This window comes from Rhipicephalus microplus, chromosome 10 (genome assembly GCF_043290135.1).
Source record: "Rhipicephalus microplus isolate Deutch F79 chromosome 10, USDA_Rmic, whole genome shotgun sequence".
NCBI classification, from domain to species: Eukaryota; Metazoa; Arthropoda; class Arachnida; order Ixodida; family Ixodidae; genus Rhipicephalus; species Rhipicephalus microplus.
This window is the reverse complement of record NC_134709.1, coordinates 58,910,920-58,924,439: the sequence shown is the minus strand read 5'-3', so window position 1 is coordinate 58,924,439 and position 13,520 is coordinate 58,910,920.

The window sequence follows — 13,520 nt, the reverse complement described above, 5'->3', positions numbered from 1 at the left end:
TTGTTTTGTCTGCCGTATGATATCGCGCACGGCTTCGAAAACTTTCCTGTGGTTTAAACCAATAACACTTGCATCAAAGGTAAGAACAACCACAAGGAATAAATATAAGCCCATTCTTCGGAGAGATTTAGCTAGCAATCTGGATGCACATTGAACGTATATCCAAATATCCAAACAGCGATCGTCACCTGGCTACCCTGCCACTAGAAATACCGAAGTCACAGTTTTTTTTTAGAATTGTTGCGGCTGACCACGCAGCTTTCCATCTCGTGGAGGTTCTGGCCCGCAACCATATCACTGTGCCGGGAGCCGTGCCTGCAAAAGACCCCATGTGCAGCTTGAAGTGTCGAGGATATACATGAAAAGGTAGGATGTCATCTGCAAGCCTCAAGCAGATGTAAATGGACCTTTTGCATATACTGCATGCTAACCATACTCATATTTGCATAATTGGTTCAGTCTCCGGAAAGATTGATGGGCGCCCTTGTGGTTCCATCTCATATCCGTCACGGTCAAGTTCAGGAGCTTACACGTCCCGACCTCTACGGGCTCCAAGCTCTCCTTCTTTCTAGCCACAATGAAATTTGTAATGCGAGAATCCCCTGGTAAGTGGGCCACATTGTGCGATTCCAAGGTGGCCCTCCAATGATTGTGAAGTCAATGACGCGAAAATTACCATCAGTTTGTGTCTCAAATCAATGAAATCAGTCAACGCACTGCTGACCAAGGACACGACGTAGTCGCTGAATGGCAGCATAATCACTGTGAAATAATTTGTAACTACCTCATGGAAAACGCTGCCCGATGTGCCCACGACGGAGCAACCGGACTGATCATACCCCTTTGAAGAATCGACGCTGCAATACAATTTTGTCACATCATGAATGACATGCTTATGCATTTGAATTCTTCACTGAACTTCATCTTCGCCCACAGAACCTTGATGCATTACTCCAAATGGCCTTTCATGCATTGACATATTAAATAACATTGGATAATCTTTATTAATACCACAGCACCAACAAACAAGGCAATAATGACAACTGCATACAGCTCACTAAGCTTGTCTTTCTCAAAAATAACGAAAACCATTGACATCACATTTTTATTATTAGGATGTGTGCAGTGGTTGAAGCACTTTGTTCGGTAATTGTGGCTGCTCACTGCCGACGATATTCCACCCATGAGTCACTTCACTCCTTTTCATATTGTGGTCGTTATAGGAGGAGAAGCTGCTCTGATGGCACAAAAGTATCTCAGTGGTCGCATTGTGGGGACGTTCTTCTTTTACGCAAGCATATATGCCACATTTAATAGTAGACAATGCAGGAGAGTTTCGACCATCCGATTGATCTCTCGAAACAACATAAACCACAAAAAAAGGCCTACTTGTTCATGACTGAAGACCTGGTACGACCATCGAACCATGTATCTTTGCACAATTTTAGGTGCATTAATGGACGTTACTAGATTAAGAGTATAAAAGGGTTACAGGGGTTAAAATAACTTTCATGTGCGCTACATTGACTCATTCGTCTGCAATCTTTTTTTCCTAACAATTCAACGTGCTTCTGTACCCACTGAATACAGATCTGATGGCTTACTAAAAAAGCGATGCCCAATTTTTCAGGGCTTGATATATGATGGTATCATCAATATGAAAAAAAAACGTTTCCCTTACAGGGAAACGTTTTTTGCAGTACTGATTTGCAGTCAGCCATTATTATCCAGTGGTAATGGCACCCATTTTCGGTGATCACTTTCCGGCTTGCAATATTCCAACAATCTGTGCCACTGCACATGACGTATTTCGAAAAAGCCGGAAACTTCGGTCAGTTTCAAATGCAGGTATTTGAAAAGCACCATCCGAGATTTCATCATGTAGATTCGTGTGTGGTTACAACTGTTTAATGGTCTAAATAATTGGACAATTGCTGTAGCATAACAAACTTCACTTCCAGATAGTGTATAGCACTTTTTTTACGATTGACTTGATGTTCAATGTCGTTGCGTCGGAAAGCCGATACGTAGACGTAGCAAATATTGCTGTTGATACCGTCGTTCAGCCAATCCCATAACCTAGAATATTCAGTTTTCACCATTGCCTTTGTACCTCACGCCAACTTTGTTTTTGTGCCATGACAGTGCAGTCCACACCTCTGGAAGCTATGGTACTGTAATAACAACTGTAGTGGTTTGGAAGGAATGTTGGATTAAAGTGAATGACCGACACGCATTTGTCATTGTATAACAGCTAGTGGAACAAAACTCATTTCCTGCGGACAACACTCCCGTTACTGAGAAGCCTACTACTTTCTGCTCACGAGCAAGTAACTGGCGTCGCGTGTGCCTTTCGGCCGTCTTTTATGTTAATTATGGAAATCATTTATTTGGAGACAAGATATTTCTGAGACTAAAGTCATCACAGTCGGCTGCTGTGCACGCAGAAATATTCAAACTTAGACGTGTAATCTGCCTTCACAGCATTGTCAGTTGAGCAAGTTATCTGTTCGCAGGCCCACTGACGTTCGCCGCTTCCAGCGATACCGAAAATTTGGAAAATCTAAAGGAAAGGACACCTTTTCTGGTAAGCTGAACAGAGTAAGCGATATCCTGCCTATACACACGGGAAGCTTCACAAGCACCAATATTTATATTGCCGAGTAGTACTGAAGATATCGCCCGCAAGATCAACGAGAGTTGGTAAACTTGTGGACAACGTTTGTCTATATATCTTTAGCGTCATTTCGTAACAGTTCGATGAATAAAAAATACGACACAGTCCCCTTCCGTGCAGATGCTTCGCATAACATCGGCTCCCAAGGTATGTGGGATCTGCCAAATTTCAGCATCAGCAGCTTGCTCTAAGTCTACTAGAAGCAATCGTAAAAGGGCACACCATACTATTTGCAAAATAATTAATACCGAGATAGGAAGAGAACAAAGAATCGACAACTGGCGTAGTGTGCATAGAAGTAAGGTAATAACGTTATTCTAGGTAGCCGTAGACCTTCGTTATCTCTCGGGCTCATTGAACCTGGCTATTCTTCGGGTCTGAGTGTGATAGCTTGGCTTCTCAGTGCTCTTCAAATGGTGTGGTGGCACTGGGGGAGGGGGGAGAGAATAAAATGAGGGAAAGGCAGGGAGGTTAACCATAAAATGGAGCATCCGGTTTGCTACCCTGCACTAGGGGAAGGGGGAATGGTGGCACTGGGGTTTTCTATTCATCTCTCTGCCTAACGTCACAGAGTGTACGGGATGCCACAGTATTTGCGAACGTAACAGTGTTCAGTCAGTGAGATGCCGTGAAATGGAATACCGTGGATGTGGGTGTTTGCAGGTTCCTGAGGGTCGCTATGATTCTCTATAGTATGCACTTTTCTCTTGATTTTTAAAGACGATAGTCTTTCTTGAGGACCTTCTACGCAAAAATTGTGGTCTATCTGTCTGTCTGTACATTTATTTATTTGTCCACTCTTGACGGCACCGAGTAATTGAAACGGCCGACCCCATGGGCGTGTTTTGTCGAAAAACTATCAAAAACACCACAGTTCACTCAGTTTTGTATATGCGATAAACAGTGGGAATTTTCAAGCTACCACGAGCTACTGTTTTTTAATAAAAGCAATGTGAGCTAAAAACCCCCAAAAAAGCAAGTATTGAAAGAATGCGCGAAACGGTCAGTTAAGAGAAAAATTCTTTTTTCATACCTGGATTTCCACCATTTTCATGGATTTCAAATGGTCATCACGGGCGCGAAAACTTCCTGACACTCGAAATATCTTGGTAAAATATTTTGCTACTCATGCCCATATTTATGTAATTTTCTCAAACTATTCGACTGAAACTGATTTCCAGCGAGCGCCCTGGTTGGGACAGTTAACATGAAATGACCCCTTTTTTTCAATCTCTCTCCCTATTCTTTCATTCCTGGAAGTACGCGTATTCGTTTGATGCATAATAAATTACAGGGCTCATCGTAAACATGCGCAACTACAGAAACTAACACGAGGAACTCCGCAGTCAGTGGCAACACGTGCAGCCACTGAAGCGTACAGAGTAAAAGAAAAGACAGATGTCGAGTGTGATAACCCATTTCCGTCATATGCTTTTTAACTCCCCAGCCACACGCTTTAAAAGCGAGCAGCGAAAAATCACAGCTGTTTTCCTGCCGACTATGTAGTGTTAAATGTGCTAGGTAAGCATTTACGTCAAACATTAAAAAAAAACAGAGTGAACTGCTCCACTTACTGCTGGCGCATCGCGAGTCCTAGAGATATGTTGTATTACTATGAGCAAGCATACCCCCGGTTATGCGTATTTTATGATACGAGACTGATTACGAAACAGGCGCTTGATTTTATTTGTATGGCTCGACCACTACGTATTTAAATTCGGGATGCCATCAGCACATATTCGTACTACTCCACTCAAGAGAGTGTCCTTCATTCATTGAAGAAAGGCGTGATTATTTCACCGCCTTCGGGAATCCCGCGAGTCTCTGTACACCGAGGTACTTATCGCAAAATATTCCATTCTACCCAAAACGTTTTGTATCAATATGGGTAAAATCAGTTTAAATGTGATTCTATTTTCAAACGAATTGAATAACATCAAGATGTCGTTAGGCTCATGTTAATTCTATGGTTCTTGTCTTCGATACAGTAACAGAAATTATCAAAGCAACGTTTCTCAATACTGGTAAGGTTGACGTTCTCTGCCCTGACACAATTGTGAACGGAAACAACTGCGCACTCCTAATGTTGCCTAGTTTATGCAACACGGATACTGTAATGTGAAAAGCCGAATAAGCAAACCTAACATTCGTTACACGTTGCAGTGCTGAGAAACTAACCTTGAAACCTCTAAAATGTAGCGCTCTAAAAGCACCCAACGCTGCGATGTCCACGTCTGTTCACGCTCGTGATCCCGTATGAACTTCAAAGAAGAATGACAGTACCACGCACAAGTGATAAATACTCTCTTTGAGCTTCGTGCATCTGGCGCATTGGAAAGATGGATTTTAGAGGAGTTGTAGGACATGATTTGCAATAACGTGCTGTGATATCCGCGCCGAGTTCCTAATTCGGAAAACAAGTGCGCACATTCGTAAGTTTATCGATTTAGAGCATCCCGGGCGCATTACAACGACAGATCAATCACGGATGATAGCCTTCACTTAAAATGTAACTGGCTTTCACCTGTTTTTTTTTTAACACGAAAGTGTATCATGCCGGGGTGCACCAAGACTTCAGTGAGGTATTCCTGTCTCAAAAATGACGTCGATTTTTTTTCTTCCGCACGTGAGTTTCATCGCACGCAATAATGCTGCTGTTGTCCATATAGGTGCGGCTCGCGCGTTTCGTTTACAGTCCTTACGTTACCTTCGCTTCTACTGCGCAGAAAATTCCGTATTGTTAGTTTTTTCATCTGCTTCTTTACTGTTTGCCCCATATACCCTGCTTGCTTCATTGGCCCTGTGATTTAGGGATGATGGAAGGAAAAATCGGTGTTCTTCTTGGCGTGCTTGTACTGGCTTCGAATTCGTGAATCTCTTGTTGCTTCAAGTGTGGCCGATGATGCGAAAACATAGTGAAGGTGAGTTGTTTTTTTTAACGGAGGAAGGAATAAGAAAGGAGGAAGCATTACCTCACTCGAGTGAAGCCTACCGTGTTGGCACGACACGTGCTCTAAAACAATAGTTTCCTAAATATACTCTATAGAGGGAACTCTGGCGCTACTCTCTATGGGAGCGGTCACATACGGCGCTTCAGCGAGCATGGAGGTAATGCCGGGTAGTACACAAATTTGCTTAATATTCGTACTTCTGGCTCCGTGTGTGTTCGTGTAGCTTGGAGCTGTTTCCCCTCGGAAAAAAATCAGCAAATGTGCAGCGGTTGCACTTGACCATCTTACTCTTTCAGGCTTACCATTTCAAATCGGGTCACGGTTCGAAGTTCGAAAGGTTTCGTTCTTTTCTTTGAAAAACGCAGCAATAAAGGAAGCCACAAGGGCGAGTCGCTGGCCACAAGTAAGAAGGGTACGCAAATTCATGTACTACCCATCATTCCCATGGTCACTGGATGATAGAAGAGCCAAAGTCTCCTCTAGTTAAATTTAGAAAACTCTATAGATCCAAACGTCGGAGCATGTGGTAGATTCTAGTGCGCTCGGTGGTGTTCTGTTTTTTTTTAACCTCCTGCGTAAGCCGGCTGGTCAGTTGCCGACAAGTACGTTTCAATTAAAGGCTACCGGGCGCCGTAACACACACTCTCGTCAAGTTTTGTTGCTCGCGTGATCTTATATCGCTAAATGTCACGCGTTGGGCCGACACGGCTGGCTTCAAAACGAGTTGGCTTGCCAAAGATGGCAGAGTGACTTCATGAACCATCCTTTTTGTTTTTCCCTGGACGGTGTTTGTGGTGCCTTCCAGCAGTCGAGAGATAATTTGTTTGCCGAAAAGCCGTGTCTGACTCGGATGCTTGGGTTTCTTCGTATCTTCTTTGTCGACAAGCATTTTTTCCAGATTGGGACGGGAGCAACACCAACGACAACAATACAGTGCCCGTATCGACGGGTAAAATGGTGTCTTCGAGATCATATAACGTCGATTTGCGAGAACGCTGCACGTCGACAATTTCTTCGCAATTGCGAATGGGCATTCTTTCCATCCTATTTGTCGAACGTAAATTTTTTCGGTTCACTACCTGCAGTGCATAGACTATTTTACAGCGAAACTTTGTGTGACCCGGAACCTTGAATTTATAAGTCTTTGTCGGCAGCAAAAGTCTCAAAGTCATGAATAGGAAAAATTCAAAACGTGTCCCAGTGACATCAGGGACGTAAGTGTAATACATGCATAAAAACAGCGCTAATAAAATTTTAGAGCGAAGCGTTGTGTGCCTCTGATCTTCAATTTTTTTTCCCGCTGTGGACAGAAAATCACTCCAACTGCAAACGGAAGCGGAAGTTACGACTAAATCGCCACGGTGAGTGCCTGATGCACTACGCCAGGCGCCGAGCGCGGTTTTCACTATTCGAGCGTGGTCATTCCTTTGTTAAATCGAGTGTCAAACGTATATTTAGGAAATGTGTGTCATGCATATCTGAACTTATTACAATTATCATCACTGGTGACGCATCACCCCGGAGTCTAATTAGGCACCAAATGAATTGTTTGCGGAGTCTTCTTAAAGAGGTCCATTTAAAGGTTGCAAGTTGCTAAATATGGTGGGGCAGATGCATGGTATTTGCATTTCTTTTTTACTGCACTCTGACGAAAGCAATTAGTCAGCACTACCCAACTCTTCCCAAGTTTGACTGATTGTTATGTGGGGTTTAATGTCCAAACACCACCATATAATTGTAAGAGACGCCGTGTGGCTCTGGAGATTTCAGTGACCTGGGGTTCTTCAACGTGCATCCAAATCTGAGCAAACAGGCCTACAGCGTTTTCGCCTCCATTTAAAATGCAGCCGACGCAGCCGGGATTTGATTCCGCGACCTGCGGATCTGCAGCCGAGTAGTTCAAACACTACACCACCGCGGCGAGATTTACAGTCAACTTCTTCTTGAATATAACTTTAGGGGCTATTTGTAAAGACACTAATCATGTCACTGACTTCTTCCAGAGTTGGTCTTATAAAACAGTTTTTGTTAATCTTGCATGAGCTCTTTCTGACATTACGTTTTCCTTACCACCTATGGTTTCGCAATGATCTTACGAGGTAAAGGTATATCCATAAATATTCAGTCCATATTCTACTCCGGTGTTGTACAATACACAGGCACTGAGTCCACAGGCCACTACGAAGCACAGTTTTTCTTAATGAGAGGCGTCATGACTTATGGAAACATAATGACATAAACAACCCATTCGCTAAACCATTACAATGTTTTGCCATCACTTGCTTGAACAAATCTACAATCTGGTGCTACCTCGCATGCTACCTTCCGTTCTTCTATTTCAATGGTTTGCTATATAAACATGGCAACCACCCATTAGTAGAGCCAAACTGTGATGTACAAAGTGTCATGAGGTGTTTTGTATCGGCTTAATCAACACAGGGCTTGGTGCCCAAATGAATCACACTTTCTTTCAAAATGACAAATACATGAACATGTAGAGTTTTTTTTTCTCTAAAAGTGAACTTCCCTTCGTAAAAGCAGCAACCTCGACGAAGACGAGTCCACTGATCAAACAATTTTTCTAGAAACACTCGTCGCGTTTTCAAAAATTCTGAGTATAATGCTGGCCGTGCAGGTCTTTACTGAAGTTAATTCAATCAATCAGTTGATCAAACCACAATCTTCGTTTCAACATCTATAATATTACGCCGTGTGTTGTATAGAACTAAAAAGAAGAAAAGTTTAGGTTGACTAATCTCACGCAGGGGGTATGAGCCGCAAAAGGAGGTGAAAAATAATGAGAACAAGATCTCTCAACAACTTTCCTCTCGCTCAGCTCTTATCCGGCATACAGCAAGTTTAGTACTATTCCCACTGTGCCTCCTTTGCATACAGACGGAAACTGTTAGTCGCTTCTAACTAAGCTCTCACAGGTTCAGCCCATTAAGGAAACATACAATACTACCGCATTTCTTGAAGTGTGGGGCTAGAAATATCACAATCAGCTATTCCTCCTTTTGACGCCTCTACTGTGGGCTACAGTCACACGGATGTTTTTTTTTTTTTGCCTTTGGAGAATTCTATATCCAGCTAAATTTTCCATTCTTTGAATAATTAGGTTACGAGGTTCGTACTAAAATTTGTTATAATATACATTAAATCCTATACGAGTAATACACTAAAGAAAATACTGAAAAAAATTGGCAGATCCCACGTACAGTGGGAATCGACGATATGCCAAGCCCGAATAAGAAAGCTTGATATGTCACTTTAAAATCAGCACAACGTTACGAGGTGGAGGTAAATGATGCCGTACATGGCTTTCGTGTTATGATTATCATGTTTGGATTTATCGCTTACACTCGTCATCTATTCACGTCACGTGATACCAAATTTAGTATATGTGGGGCTAGCGAAACAGCCTCGGGCAGGCTATTAGCGTGGTATGTTGTCTTGTTATTACATGACACGCGTGTCATAATTATCATGTTTGCACCAGTCATATATTTCGTCATTTATTGACGTCACGTAACACCAAATTTGCTATATGTGAAGCTAACAATATAACCGTGAGCACATCTTCAAGGGCCCAATATACTCCGATGTAGCGTTGAAGCAGCGCACGCTGGGCACAGCGACGCTACGTTAGCACAACGCGAGCACTCTATAGTCTGACGCCAGGCGTGGCCGACGCGACCAGCGTCCGTCGGCGCGGCCCTACGGCAACCGGCACTAAATTCGCGCCGATGCGCTACCCATACAACACTGCGTCTCCCTCTTTCCGTGACGGAGGGACGCCGGATGCGCTGAAACGCGCATGCGTCAAAGCAACGCAGCGCAGCGCGTGCCTGCGAGTATATGGCAGGACCGGTGCCTGGCATAGGGGAGACCCGCTCAAGTTTGCCCGGCGACGCCAGCGCTTGCCTTTCCCCTGCCAGAAAAAGCGCGCAACAATAGAGTCTTCCGACCCTTCCGCTCCCTTTGGCTTCCACGCATTTGCGAAGCACGCGCTGCACGTGAAACGTTCCTCGTTCCGCGATGTCACCCCAACAGAAAAGGGGGTGACATCGCTGCGTCGTCAACTGTCACAATAACCATGCAAACACGAAGAGGTCGACTCCACCAGTGAAATTCTACCGATTCCCAAACCGATGGTACGAAACAAGCAGACGACAGAAATGGATTAAAGCAGTGCGCCGAAAAAAAGTATGTAACATTTTTTTTTCTTAAACATTAGCACGCGCACAATACATTCAAAATTACGTGTGTTAATTCCAGCGTCATCGTTTCTCTAATCTATCGAGTTACTGGGAGATGCACGTCCCCATCTTAAAAGTATAGATTTTTCAACGCCCGTCTTTAGAGCACTGTTAAAAAATAGTGAATAAATACTGCTACTATTATTCGATATTGTTGCGGACGTAGTAGTTGAAGCTGTGTGCACATGTGGTACTGGTAATGTGTTGTTATATATTTTTAAATCTACGTAGCGCCGACGGAAGTGTGTGGTTGCCAAAATCTTGGGCAACTATGAAAAAAGAAAAAAAAATGCATTAGCCTTTGTTGCACGTCCGTTGGCAGATACAGTGAAATAGTGGTTACTGAGTGTGCAGGGGCAGCCCGAACAACACGGTGCATTTTTGATACGTGACCAAGATAAAATGCCTTTATAGCAATGCGCTCTTCCCCTGCAGATTAGACACACACAAAAAAGTTTCTCTGAAAGCTGGGCGCTCATCATGATGGTACGCACGCTGTTCGTGAACTCAAAGTACCCGCGATGAGAACAGTGATAATGCAAGGAAAGACACGCGAGATAGATGTCAATTATTGTTGTGGGTCAGAAAGAAGCCCCAAATAGACCATTTATTTTTGAAGTGTTGTGTATACACCGCACGATAACTTGGGTAGGTGCTAGTAAATTAAGGTATCCCAACTAATAGCAGTCACAACGCAAGAACCGCTTAACCTAAAGCACGAGAAGCGGCCTGACCCATCCAGGAACAAACATAGTGCATAGTACACAGAGTAAACCAAATAAAACAAGTATATAATAATGAACGTACAGAAAGTTTTTTTCACCTCTAACGTCGTAAACAGCGTCGTCTTTCACTTGCGAAACGCACTTCGCTCTGACGAGGACGGCATCGTCTGCTACAACTTGCTTCGCTGCCTTTTTACTAAATTGCTGCCACGAAAAAAAAATCTTCAATTGCGGCATCCTTATAAATGCGGACAGAGCGCACCGCACGCGACGCGAAACTCTCAAAAACACGTGCAGAACGCGTGCAGCGCGCGAGCAAAGAAAGGCGTTTTCAAGGCAGGTTGAATGGGACAGCGGAGGGGCGAAGACTCGAGTAACGAGTTTTCTCCCCGCATTGACTGACAGCGCCACGCTCCGCAGCGCCTCCGTCGGCGTGGGTCTCCCCTATGGCAACACCAGCGTGGCGCGACGAAACGAACGCCGGCGAGCACGTGCACTGCGTCACGTCGAAATGTATTGGCACATTGACTGTGGCATGTAGTCATTTCCTCACATGACACGCATCTCATGATTATCATGTTTTCACCAGTCGCATACCTTCGTCATTCATTCGCGTCTCGCAATACCGAATTTGTAATTTGGCATATCTGAAGCTAGCGCAGCGGACGCGAGCGCATCATGAGTGTGGCACGTAGTCATGTTGTTACATGATATGCATGTCGTGATTATCATGTTTGGATGTGTCATTTACCTATGTCGCCCGTTCGTCCCATGTAATACCGAGTTTGGTACATGTGAAGCTAGCGAAATGGCCACGAGCGAATCATGAGCGTAGCATGTAGTCATGTTGTTACTTGACAGACATCTCATGTTTATTATGTTTCCACCACCATCATACCTTCGACATCCATTAACGTCCCGTAATAACTAACTTGGTATAAGTGAAGCTAGCGAAACGGCCGCCAGCGCATCATGAGCGTGGCATGTAGTCATGTTGTTACATAACACGCATCTAACAATTGTCATGATTGCACCAGTCCCATACCTTCGTCAACCATTAACGTAGCGTAATACCGAATTTGGTATATGTGACGCTAGCGAAACGGCCGCGTGTGCATCATGAAGGTGGCATGTAGTCATGTTGTTACATGACACACATGTCATTATTTCCATGTTAGGGTCTGTCGCTTGTGTTCGTCATACAATCATGTCATACCATACCAGTTTTGCAACTTGCCATGTGAACGAAGCCACCGCAAGAGCTGCAGGACCATGAAATGTAAATCATGACATTCACGACATACATATCATGATTTTCACGTCATAATTAGTCAAATATGTTCTTCATACAGTCATGTTATGCCATGCCAAGTTTGGTATTGATACCACTATCTAACGGCCAGGAGAGCTAAAAGTTGTAGGCGATAGATAGATAGATACGCTCAAAGTCACCGAAGTTCGCTAAGAAATGCTTCGGATTCAAAAATTCTCTACTACATGGCCAATCCCCTGCATTGGTTATGAGCGATGAGAGGAGAAGAAGAAAAAGAAGAAGCTTTGTCCTATGTGGTCTCCTCATCCGAATCCTTTACAAAAAAAGCGCTGCAATTCTACTATGAACATACCAATATTATTTAGGTATTCTGTCCAAGAAGGAACACCCGTTTTGCTCAATTTTATAGTGAACGGTTGGCCGGGCTATTTTTCGCTAGAATTAACTTATCCTAATTTAGACGGCCGTTTCAAACTGACGCAAACTCGTTCTGAATTAACGCAACTCGCCTTATTTATATCATGCCTTAGAACATTTGCGATATAATTTAGGCATTGCAAAACACAACGCTACAAATTACTTTTCAAAAAATCGCAAACAAAACTTTCACCGTCAGGGGTCCTTTAGGTACGTAGCACATTAGGGGGCCGGGCTGTCGTGTACTGTGATCGTATGTGGTTGTCAAGGCTTGGAGTAACACAAGTGACACCACATATAGCACCGCTATTGCTTTACTATACTGAGCGCGTGCTCGCGCCAAAGAGGTGTCTTTCTTATAAAGTCCTTCGAGCACCTTGATGGTGATATTACCGGTGAACATTACTGCTATGGCCAAGGGAACACAACACAAACCGTGCCTAAAAGTTGAAAGCAGATTGGATTGTATTGGATAAACTTTTATTTGGTCCTCCAAAACACAGATCACTGTGTTGCGGGCAGCTCCCACGTGGGGACTGAGATGCGAAGCTCCTCAGCCGCCTCTATTGAAAGCAGAAGCAAGCGATAAATAGAAAGGGAGCGAAAGGAAGTCGAAAAAAAAGCAGACAGAAAGATAAAAAACTTGAGAAATGAAGAGAACACAGAAAAGGCTGGAAAAGGGGACGAGAACGAAAGAGAGAGTTGAAAGAAACACTAAGAACGCTGCCCTGTGCCACACTGCACTCAAGTTTGGTACCACTAGGATGAATCTGTATATATATATATATATATATATATATATATATATATATATATATATATATATATATATATATATATATATTGTTAACACGTTTATTGGCGGACCCTCTGCGATGATGCACGACAGCGGCAGTCAGTGCAGCCCACCATACTTCTTCGTAACGAGAACGACAGGAGACGCCCAGGGGCTGTTAGAGGGTCGAATAACATCGCGGCGAAGAATGTGGTCGACTTGCTCGTTGATTACACGGCGTTTTGAGGAAGCTACACGCCGCTTGCCTGTTTTTTTAACCTTCCAATTTTGCTCATTCAGAGTGTAACAAGCGAAAAAGATCTTGCGTACCAATTCGAATGGCTATTTTACGCTTATATTAGAAGTTTATATTATCGCAGTAAAACTCGTTAAACGTCATGCAGTCTTAACACAAAGCGGCATTCCAAACTGAGCGGGCAACA